We start from the raw sequence: 10,488 nt of genomic DNA, 5'->3' as shown, positions 1-10,488 counted from the left end.
CACTGCCTCATATTTGGTCTGTTCTACTGTGTAGCATGGAGTGACACCAGGTTCTATCTCCACGTACTCCAAGGCCATTCTCACAGGCAGTATCTTATCTCAAAAAGATAAGAATTTCCACTAACAAATGAAATTCACATTTGGAGATAATAAAATTAATACCATATCCCATAAGGATAAACCCAGAAAACCTCAACTTGTTAGTGATATATGTTGGAGGAAAGCCAACATCAAATAACAAAAGCCAGTCAAATGAGCGGTACACCACATTGCTGAATTTTGGTTTCCTTACTATCACCCTGGATGTTTTCATTGGTTTGCAAACCATTCTCAAATGTTCCAAGGGAGCCGCTGCTTAAACCAACATGGGGAATGCAGGCCCACAAACCATCACTTTTGACTAATTCAAGCTTTACAACCCAAAGACCCCACAGGCTTGCTTGTTATCATTCAAACCAACAACTGAGGCAAAGGGACTATTTAAAGAGGAATGCCAGAGCTCTATCAGCCACAGATATTTTAATTGTCAAACAACCTGACACTCTGTTAACAGCATACACTGAAATCAGGCCATATTATTTAAACCTATTTGCAAGAGAACCTCACTCATCACCCATCTGGGAAAAACCCTGGAGAGGTGAAAACTCTTAGATTTGGCCACCTTTAATGGAGACTTTAATTGTGTCAGTTGGGTTCTGGCACTTTGCTTCATGATGACAGTATCACAGATACAAACATCACCTGCTTAACTTAAAAGATCTTTGCAAGTTGAGCTACCAGCATAATGTTGCCTTCAAATTCAACAAATTGTTCAGCATTGTTGTAATGCCAAAGAGTCACAAAATGCCGGGGTCCAGCCCCAGCAGCCAGGAGACGATGAACAGGAGGAGGGGCTACTAACTGTGCGGAAAGAATTGGAGCCAACTCCCTCAGCAAATGCTGCAGATGACCCGTTTATTGAAAGGAGAGCATCAGCTTTTATACATTTTACTCTTGCACATGATTATACAAAACAACAATATGTGCTAATTTATTATTCAAAACACAAAACATGTGCTAATTTATTATTCAAAACTGTTTAGTTTTAGATTTTAAATGAAGATTACATAGAAAATACGTGCAAACTGTACTTTTATTCTTAGAAAACAAATGATTAGCAAGCAGAATAATAGGTATCTAGTTTTTGCTTCATCATGATTTGGCGTAAGGTGATAGACATTCTTGCCTCAAGCTACCTATTGTGCTCTTACAGCAGGCATGAGCAGCCATTAATGGGGAGTGGGGTATTCACACGTGGCTTGCTTTTGAGGTCAGGCTGACCTCAGACCATTAGCAGGTCGTGGGAACATAAACTGTCTTATATAAACCTTGTCTATAATTATATAAATCTCTATTAATTATCAAATCTATATGTCAAAGAATCCTGCCAATTATAAAAATAATAATTTCCACCTGCTGGGTCCCAACAGGTAGCGTTTTTTTGTGGAAAAATATCTCGCCTTATAGTAGCCACAATTGTTGGGCCATGGGCAACACCCAAACCACCTCCTAATCTGTTTCCATGGGAACGGACCAAACTCCACAAATCCCCAGGCTTACGGTGGCAGTTCTGCATAATAGGAAAGTTCTTTACACAATGCTCAACTGTTTTCAACCTATTTTGCAAGGGCTAGGTCTGTAAGTAGGTAATGGCCCATACTTGGGTGGAGGCTCAGGAATTTGAGAAGGTTCCCATTTTATGAGCCAAGAATGACTTACAACACACATTAACGTCAGACAGCAAAAAAGTGCAAGAATAGAAGAGGAAATCATTTTTCAGAAATTTTTACTAGACAGGATCAGCTGGGAGATTCTTCGAAACTGCTTTGCAGCTTCAGCTTCTTCAGCATCTGCTGTAGCTTTGCTTACAGTTAGGCCTCACGCAGGATCATTCTTCTTAGCTACTTTGTGGCTCCCAGCAACAAAACCAAGACTCACACCAAGTGGTGTCCAGTTGAGAAGGACACTCCAATCTCACACTAGACGATATTGCTCCACCCAGGAACTCAACGCTGGAGATGACATCATCCTCTGAGCTAGAGACAACTCTGACCTGGACACTAAAACCTCTGCTCCAGGGATGCCCAAGGCTTCACTCTCCTCAAGGGCTCGTAAACTAGACACAGGACATTTACTGCTTTTCCTCCTTTGACATTAGGGATTCTATTGTGTTTCTTGAGCTTCCAATCTGCTTATCCCATAATCCAAGTAAAAGAAAAAGAGTTTTGGTATATATATATACAGCCAGTCTCTGCCATTCATGATTTTTCCCCAGTGTGAGTTCTCTGGTGTTTCCTGAGGTGTGATTTCTGACCAAAGGTTTTTCCACATTCGTTACATTCATAGGGTTTCTCTCCTGTATGAGTTCTCTCGTGTATGGCCAGGGCTGACTTTTGGTAGAAAGTTTTCATACACTCCATTTATCCAAAGGGTTTCTCTCCTGGGTGTATTCTCCAATGTCTATTGAGGGTTGACTTCTCACAAAAGGTTTTCTGACATTCGTCCTTGAGTGCTGGCCAATAGCCAAAAGGGCTCTTCCCCAGTGTGGATTATCTCATAAATAGTAAGGCCTGATTTAAGGGAAAAGGATCTGTCACGCATCACATGCACAGTATGAGTTCTCTGATGTTTTATAAGGACTGTTTTGCTAATGAAGGTTTTCTCCAATTCACTACATTTATAGGGTTTCTCTCTTGTGTGTATTTTCCAGGTTTTAGTGAGAGTAGACTTTTTGCAGAAAGTTTTACCATATAAATCACATTCAAAAGTTTTCCTCTCCTAACTGAATTCTCTGAAGCTGAGTGAGGTGTAAATGTCTTTCTAAAATTATTCCCAATTTGATTATAATTACGGTGTTGCTCCTGCAAATCAGCTGTGTGAGGATTCAATTGTGTTCATTTCTCACAAAAGGTATTCCCCCATTTGGTTTTTGGGTTTGTTGTTGTTGGTTTGGGTTTTTTTTCCCTTAAGTTTTTTCTTTGGAATTCTTTTCTTTTTAATGAGGAAATATTTGGTCAAAATATTCACTTACTCTCTAGATGTAGCTTTCAGCTGAGAGCTTTTTATCTATCATTTGTTTTCCATTTATTTTCTCTACTGTTTTTCTTACAATTGTGGGTAACTTGTGCTAGCCCTCTGTTGATCACTCAGCTTTAAAGATGGCATGATTTTCCTCAATCAGCTGCTTAAAGGATATGGGAGAGGGCCACTGACTGTTACCTAAACAAGAATACCGCTTAGGGACAAGGACTTTACACCTATGTTTGTTTAGTTTTTACTTCTCCCTGGGGAACAGCTATAGGCACCTGTGGGTTTTTCAAAGGCTTAATCACTTCACACTAAGCAAGGGAGCATTCTGCAAATTCCAAACTTAATACTACATCCTTGGCTTCTCAAAATCCTAACAGATTCAGGAAACTCTAGTTATCACTTTGTGTAATAACTCCCTGCAGGTCTGAAGGGTTTAGATTCTGCAACCCAGTCTACGCCCATCATCTTTGAAAAACTGTTTTCCGGTTTCTTCAGCAATCAACTAACTGGGCCTTTTCATCTCAATTCATGGTATGAGTGACTTGATATTTCACTGCTTCTAAAGATGTTAACTTTACTGTACTCTACAAGTGCAGCTTCCCCCAGGTATACAGAAACTGGAGTCCCAGGTATGTTTCTTTCTTTCCCTCTTCCCTTCTTTCTTTCTTTTCTTTGAACCATGATCTTCACAAGAGAAAGTAAAAATGCTAATTTCAAATTCCACTTCCAAAGTATGAGCTCCTCCACCCTGAAACTCTTGGTTTCACTGGCCTTGGAGCCATAATCTTTATTCTCCCATGTCACAGACCACCACTGTCCATGGCAAACAATCTGCTAGGTCTTTCTCAGCCTCATGATTTCTAATGCCAAGATTCTCACCCAAGGACTGAAATTCGACCCCCTCTCTCATGTTCTTAATGGGTCCCTAGGCACTTTTAACTTAATGATTTCCTAGTCTGCATCTCCACGAGTGATATCCACCCTCTACTCCAGATTTTAAATGCCCCTGTATGTTACAATCATCTCAGACTTGAACTCTACCAATGTAAACTTAACAACCTCCCATAAATGTGCCTTCTGAGCACCCTCTGAAAACACCACACTCTATTTTTCTCTCTTTCTGGTTCAACATTTTTGTGGCTCGGATTTCACTGTTGAACATGTGTATTTCATTTTTCTCTTTCAATAAAATAAAAACTGTATAAAAAGGACACTTCTTAGATTACTGCTACTATCCACACATCTATAAAAATTACCAGTGCCTAAAACTTCCCAATTAACATGTTAAAAGAATACATGAATGCATGACCAAATGCCCAAAAGAAAATGGAGAATGGAGAAAAAGGAAGCCTACTGAGAATCTAGAGAAAGTGACTAACCAAGAAAAAATTCCAAGAGGAGGCAGGTAGGCCTTGGATTTTTGTTAAGTCTGAGAAAATATTCAAGAATTAACAGACAGGGGGAAGTTTACATGTGACAGCCATATTTAGAGACTGACTAATGCATAAGTATGATATATGCAGAATAACTGTCCTAAAGTCTGAACTTGGGGAAACCACTGGTGACAGCGGTTCAGCACAGCCAACATCTGCTGTGTTCTCCTCTGTCCAGCATGCACTGACTGACCTGGGAAACTCTGGTTTGGGGGTTCTTTTACAGTCCATGGCTCTGCTCCTTGTTCCAACTTGACGATCACCTCAGGTTTGGTAAAGCAAAGTCCTGTTGATGAGAAATAATGTAAGAATTTTTTTGTCAAGCTGGAGTTCCCGTCGTGGCACAGTGGGAAAGAATCCAACTAGGAACTATGAGGTTGTGGGTTCGACCCCTGGCCTTGCTCAGTGGGTTAAGGATCTGGCATTGCCGCGAGCAGTGGTGTAGGTAGCAGACGTGGCTCGGATCTGGTGTTGCTGTGGATCTGGCGTAGGCCAACAGCTACAGCTTCAATTAGACCCCTAGCCTGGAAACCTCCATATGCTGCAGGTGTGGCCCTCAAAAGACAAAAATAAGAATTTTGTCAAGCTGCTTAAGTATCATGGCCTTTGAAGTACGCCAACAGCACAGCTTCGAGAGTTGCTAACATGAACGTCTGATTACGGGGGGGAAATGACATTCTTCTTAGCCCACAATTTTAAACATAGGCAGCACTTCACTTCACAAGCAAATGTACATTTACCAGTGAAGAAAAAAGTGCCTGCACCTGGCAGTTACTAGGGTAGTTTTACTCAACTGGTGACACCAGGCTACTGGAGATATCCAGCATCACATCCCCATACAGGGCCCTCAGAGCATCATCCAGGTCCCACCACTCCTCCCAAGTGAAGTTCACAGCCACATCCTCAAATGACACCAACTCCTGTCTGTAATGGCACATTTCTTCTCAACTCAGGGCATCAGCCTGTCTCAGAAGAGTAAGAAATCTGGGAATTATTCTTTCCTGTGTGTTTTATCTTAAAGCAGGATACACTATTTTTTGTCCTCCATATTGTGGGATAAGGAGAAATCACAATAGAAATATCCCACATCTGTGTTAATTCATTATTTCCTAAAAGTACTATTATAGTTTCCCTTACAAGAAATCTGGAACTATCCTTGTTGCTAGGGTTAAAAGGGTGGATAGCATTCTCCTCCTCAAAGAAGCATACAGTCTGGTATGGAGACATAAGTATAAACATTTTACCTAGAATAACAACTAACAGAATACTGTTCTAATGAAAAAATACATTCAGTCTATAGCACTGAATTTGGCTGGACAGAAATATAACCTACCTCATGTTTATTCTTGCTTAATTTTCAACATGAACTTTTAAATCAGCTTGTGGGGTAGGTCCCAGCTGCGGCACAGATCCCATGTTGCTGTGGTTGTGGTGTAGCCTGGCAGATATAGCTCTGATTTGACCCCTAGACTGGGAACCTCAATACGCCACAGGTACGGCCCTACAAAGCAAAATATAAATAAATAAATAAAGATACAACCTTAAAGTATCCTCTAAAACACAAGCCAAAAAATGAGCTTATAGGTCACCCCAATACAGGTAGTGTAGGTTGGTATACATTCCACCCTCCAAAAGTATTTCCCTACAGTAGATAAGCTGCTCACATTTTACTAACATTTTGTTTTAAATAGGCATCTCCTATGGAAATGTAGCATGACACTGCTACTAACTATAAGTGTAAATACTTCATACCACAAACTATAAAATATAAGTTATGTATCATCATTCCTGTAGTACCTACAAATCCGTAACAGTGGGGATAAAAGATGGTATTTAATAATACAATAAAAATATCGTTATCAAAAAAATACATAACCTTGAATAGCCTGCCAAACAATCTGCATATATGGACTAGTTGAGAGAAATGTACAGAAAGGTATTTAAAGGACCTGCAGTTGATTCAACCCTCCAGACAGTCCAAGTTTTATCCAGGCATCCGGTAGGGCATTCTAAAATCTGTCTGGGTCCACACTACTTAACGAGCTCCAGAATAATCTTATGAAGCAAGTTCTGATGCAGCACTGCGGAATTCATGAAGTGTTTACTTCCAGGCTGGCAATGAAACACTGTCTACTCCATCATCTATGTGACCAATAAAGAAACTGGTTCAGATTTCTGTGCCTGCAACTACTTGTGTTCCAAAAAGAAGTAGCATGCTTTCTTCTCAGAGTCTATTCTGATCAGGGAACAGCTGCATCTGTGTTTATGCCATGACACTTAACTTGATTCATGTTACCTGCCTTCATTTTATTTACATATATTTCCCTGAGGCTGAACTTCCATTTCAGTTTAAGGTCCCTCATCAAGTTCATATAGCAAAATATAAAACAAGTTGAGGGAAAAATCCCAACTCACCAGAGATGTATTCATTTCCTGCTGCTCCTAGAAACACACAAAGGATCCTGGAAATAGAGCTGGGAGAGAAGGAGGCTGGTACAGCGTCAGGAAAGAACTGGGTGACTTGCTCCTAGATTCTGCTGTCCAGATCTCTGACATTAGCTAGAAAAGACAAAAGGAAGGGGAGGGAGGGAAAGAAAGAGCTTTCTGAGAGATAACAATATTGTACACCTTGAGGAGGAGCACCCGAGAGTCTAGGAATTTGTAGAATGAAGATAATTAGTCCTCAACAAAAGCATGTTTCCTACTGATTTATCAAGAGTTAATGGTAAAAATCAAATTTTAAATTTCTAAAGATGTTTACTTAACTAATGGTTGTTTATTTAAACAACAGTTGCTTCTCTGTATTTACTGCCCCATGAAGTTACCTGCAACAATGATGTGGCTTTTGCTTCTTAATATGCTTTGGCTAAAAGGATGTATGTTGCAAACAAAGGATGAAAAGTACTTTTCCACCAGAGATTGGCTTCTGGGAACACTGTCACCTTGTAAAGAAACTTGGAGCTAGCCAGTTAGGGACACATGGTTTATAGCCAACAGCCAGCACAAACCAAGGAAAAAGTAAATGAAGTCACCTTAAACCAAAGAGCCTCAGTCAGGACACCAGATGACTACAGCCCCATTTGTGATCCAGACAACACTAGCATAGGAATCGACCAACTAAACCTGGACCAAAATGCTGAACCATAGAACTTTCAGCAAATATGTTAATAATTTTTCATTTTTTTAAGCCAGTAAACTTGGGTTGGTTCATTACAGAGCAAATACTAAATGACACATCTACACTCCCAAACTCAATGTTTTTTGACAAAATTACATAAGGAAGAAAGGCTTACATGTTGAAAACAATCAACAGAACTTTACAACCACATGTAGAACTTTTGAAAAGCAGAACAAATGTCACCTAGATGGACCTCAGTGAAACTGCTAGAACTAAGAGATCATGCATATTGCACAAACCAATTGTGTGCAGATCATGATCTTAATGAGTCTTAATGAGGACATGTGCTGTGTTTTATTTACATTTTTAAAAATCAGTTTGTAACCAAAAAGTACAGTGTGATTCCCTCTAATTTTCCTATTTTAAACAGTGGAAAATAGGCTTCTTTTATTGTGCTGTAAAATTTATAATTATTAAAACAGATTTCTGATGTTAAGTGAGAAACCTGTATTATTAGCCCCTGCAGCTCACACCGTCCACAGACACAATTAGGGAAAATAGGATAGGCATGTTTAAGGCAAGGTCTTCTAAAAACTGTTTGTTCTAACTTCACTGCATTTCTCAAAAACGATGTCAAAAATAAATGTGTGTTTTAGCTTAATGATGGCAGAGTGGATAATATTATCTTAAAGTCAGGATACCTGATATATACAAAAAATCATGTGAGCCGGGAGAATCACTAGGGTCCTCAAATCCTTTTTCTTTAACTTACCCTCACTCCACCCCCAATCTTTCTTATAAGGCAGAAATACCCTGACAACCCTTCCTGAACTACCAAGAAGAAGCAGCAGGAAGAGGAAGCAACAACATACCTCTAGATATCAAATTTAATGATACAATAGGTTTTGAGAGAGTTCAGATAACAGAAACAATGAGAGGAGAACGAAGGAATGGGAATATTTAAGGAGCACTCTCAGCTGTGCCAGGTTACCCTGGCGCCCACCCACCCCCAGACCGCACCCTGAGATCCCCTCCAATAGGTTACATTTCCTAAGGCCTTTGCCCACCCCTCTCAGCCCGGCTGAGGTCTCCTCCTGGAAGCTGGGCCAAGCCCTCCAGTATCACCCAATCTTTCACAACTTCTGGAGGTAGTAGCATCACCCAGATCTCGTTCACTATGGACAGAAGCATCAGTCACTGCCTCGCTTCGTAAAGCTAGGATCGTCTCCTTTCTTTGACTCATCTGGGTCTGCCCTGAAGCACTAGTGAGAGCGTTCAGGTCACAGCGGTTGTTTTTCCGGTAGGGCTGTTCAAGCTTCACAACAGCTACCTTGTTCCAAAGCCCCTCCCGGCATCCACGGTCTCCGGAAACTAGGTCTGGGGTCTGGTATAAACTGTAAACAAAACCAGGAGTGCTCAGCAGGCTACGCAGCGCCTGAGGGGCCCTGACACCTCGCCTGCGGAAGAGGCTCCAAGAGACCCCACAAGTACAACTGCCACATGGTAAGACTCCGTTTGCTTGCCCCTCACAATGACTTCTCCGGGAACAGTGGGCATCTCGCTAGTCCTTAAAGCGCTCGCATCACAAATGAACAAACCCAGGGTCAGAGGTTAAACATACCGTAGGGAAGCTTCCTCCCGCGCCGGCTCGGGTGGTCTTCAGACCCACCCTGGCCCCGCTGTCACCCTGGACTGCACTCCCACGTCGCGAAGCCCCAGGAGGCGGGCGCCGGGCCGTCAGCAGCTGACCTTTTTCTGACTGAACACCTCAGGCACAGCTGCAGCCGGCCCTTCCCAGCCCCGGACCCGCCTAGGCCGCGGCTCCCACCTGCGCGTCAGGTCCACTGCTCACCCACCGATCTCTCACTCCACGGGCTGGAGCAGCGCCCTGCGTCCCCGCGACGGGCGCCCTTCCATCCGCTCACCCACCCTCGCGGGACACCTGATCCACCCCCGGGGCAGCGGCAGGGGCGTAGCGGGGTCCGGAAGTCCCGGACGGGGTGGGCGGAGCCGCACACGCGCAGAAGGAACCCGGAAGACTCCCTCCCAGAGTGCCCTGCAGCACTTGCGTGGTGAGAGGGCTTTCCCTTAGAGCGTCTCTTTTCGCTGGTAGTGGTCGGAGGCTGTTATCAGCGGGAGTGGGTGTTGTTGCTCTTAAACCAGGATGTGATGGATGAGGTAGTGTCTCGTGCAACCACATGCAATTCTGGTTCTTTATTAAGAGTTAGTTTGACAAGCTGAAAGAGATGTTGTGGGACAAATAGGGAAATTATTACTTGGGCCGTGCATTCGATGATAATATAAGTTAGTTTTTATTTCCTATTGCAGTTATGGAAACCACGTCCCCCCCCCCTTTAACAATTGCATACTCTAGCACGGATCGTGAGATAGCACGTTTGTCTTTTATTAAACTATTTAAACCAATATTGGAACTGTTTTGACTTTGTTAAATTAACATTTCTAATGTATATCCTCGGTGTGTGCGATGGTGAACTATTGTCAACAAAGTACGCAAGGAAACGTGAAATAGAAAAAGTTATTACAGGCACGTCTTGGAGGAACTCTTCGCATGCCTCAAGGTGCCACAACAGGAGGTCAAGGCAAAGTGCATGCAGAGAGTGTGGCAGGGCCTGGAGCACATGCCGTTATTATAGTCAGTCCTTAAAGTGCTTTAGATATAGGGACTAAGGCTGGATTGGTCAATTCAGACCACAGAAAGTGGGGTTTTGGTATCTCTGCAGGAGGTACTCAAGGAGCGCTCAAGGGAAAGATCTGGAAAGGAGGGGAGCTGTTGCTCACAAGGGCTGCTGAGAAAGTCCTATCAAGAACCTGCATTTGTCGGAGTTGTCCTGGCGCAGTGGAAATGAA

General features: G+C 42.4%; 1 long non-coding RNA gene across 1 annotated transcript; it reads right to left on the bottom strand.

Moving 5' to 3' along the window:
* Nucleotides 1–1,114: 1,114 nt before the first annotated feature.
* LOC125115710 (uncharacterized) lies at nt 1,115–9,627 on the bottom strand. The gene is made up of 4 exons (XR_007132161.1): nt 9,242–9,627; nt 6,918–7,061; nt 4,696–4,788; nt 1,115–2,609 (listed from the first exon to the last, which is right to left on the bottom strand). It is a non-coding gene; the product is annotated as an uncharacterized LOC125115710 (long non-coding RNA).
* Between the last annotated feature and the right edge of the window lie 861 nt (nt 9,628–10,488).

The sequence above is a fragment of the Phacochoerus africanus genome, chromosome 15, assembly GCF_016906955.1.
Source record: "Phacochoerus africanus isolate WHEZ1 chromosome 15, ROS_Pafr_v1, whole genome shotgun sequence".
Lineage (NCBI taxonomy): Eukaryota > Metazoa > Chordata > Mammalia > Artiodactyla > Suidae > Phacochoerus > Phacochoerus africanus.
Note: the sequence above shows the minus strand (reverse complement) of the source record. Positions and strands in the feature narration are given on the sequence as shown.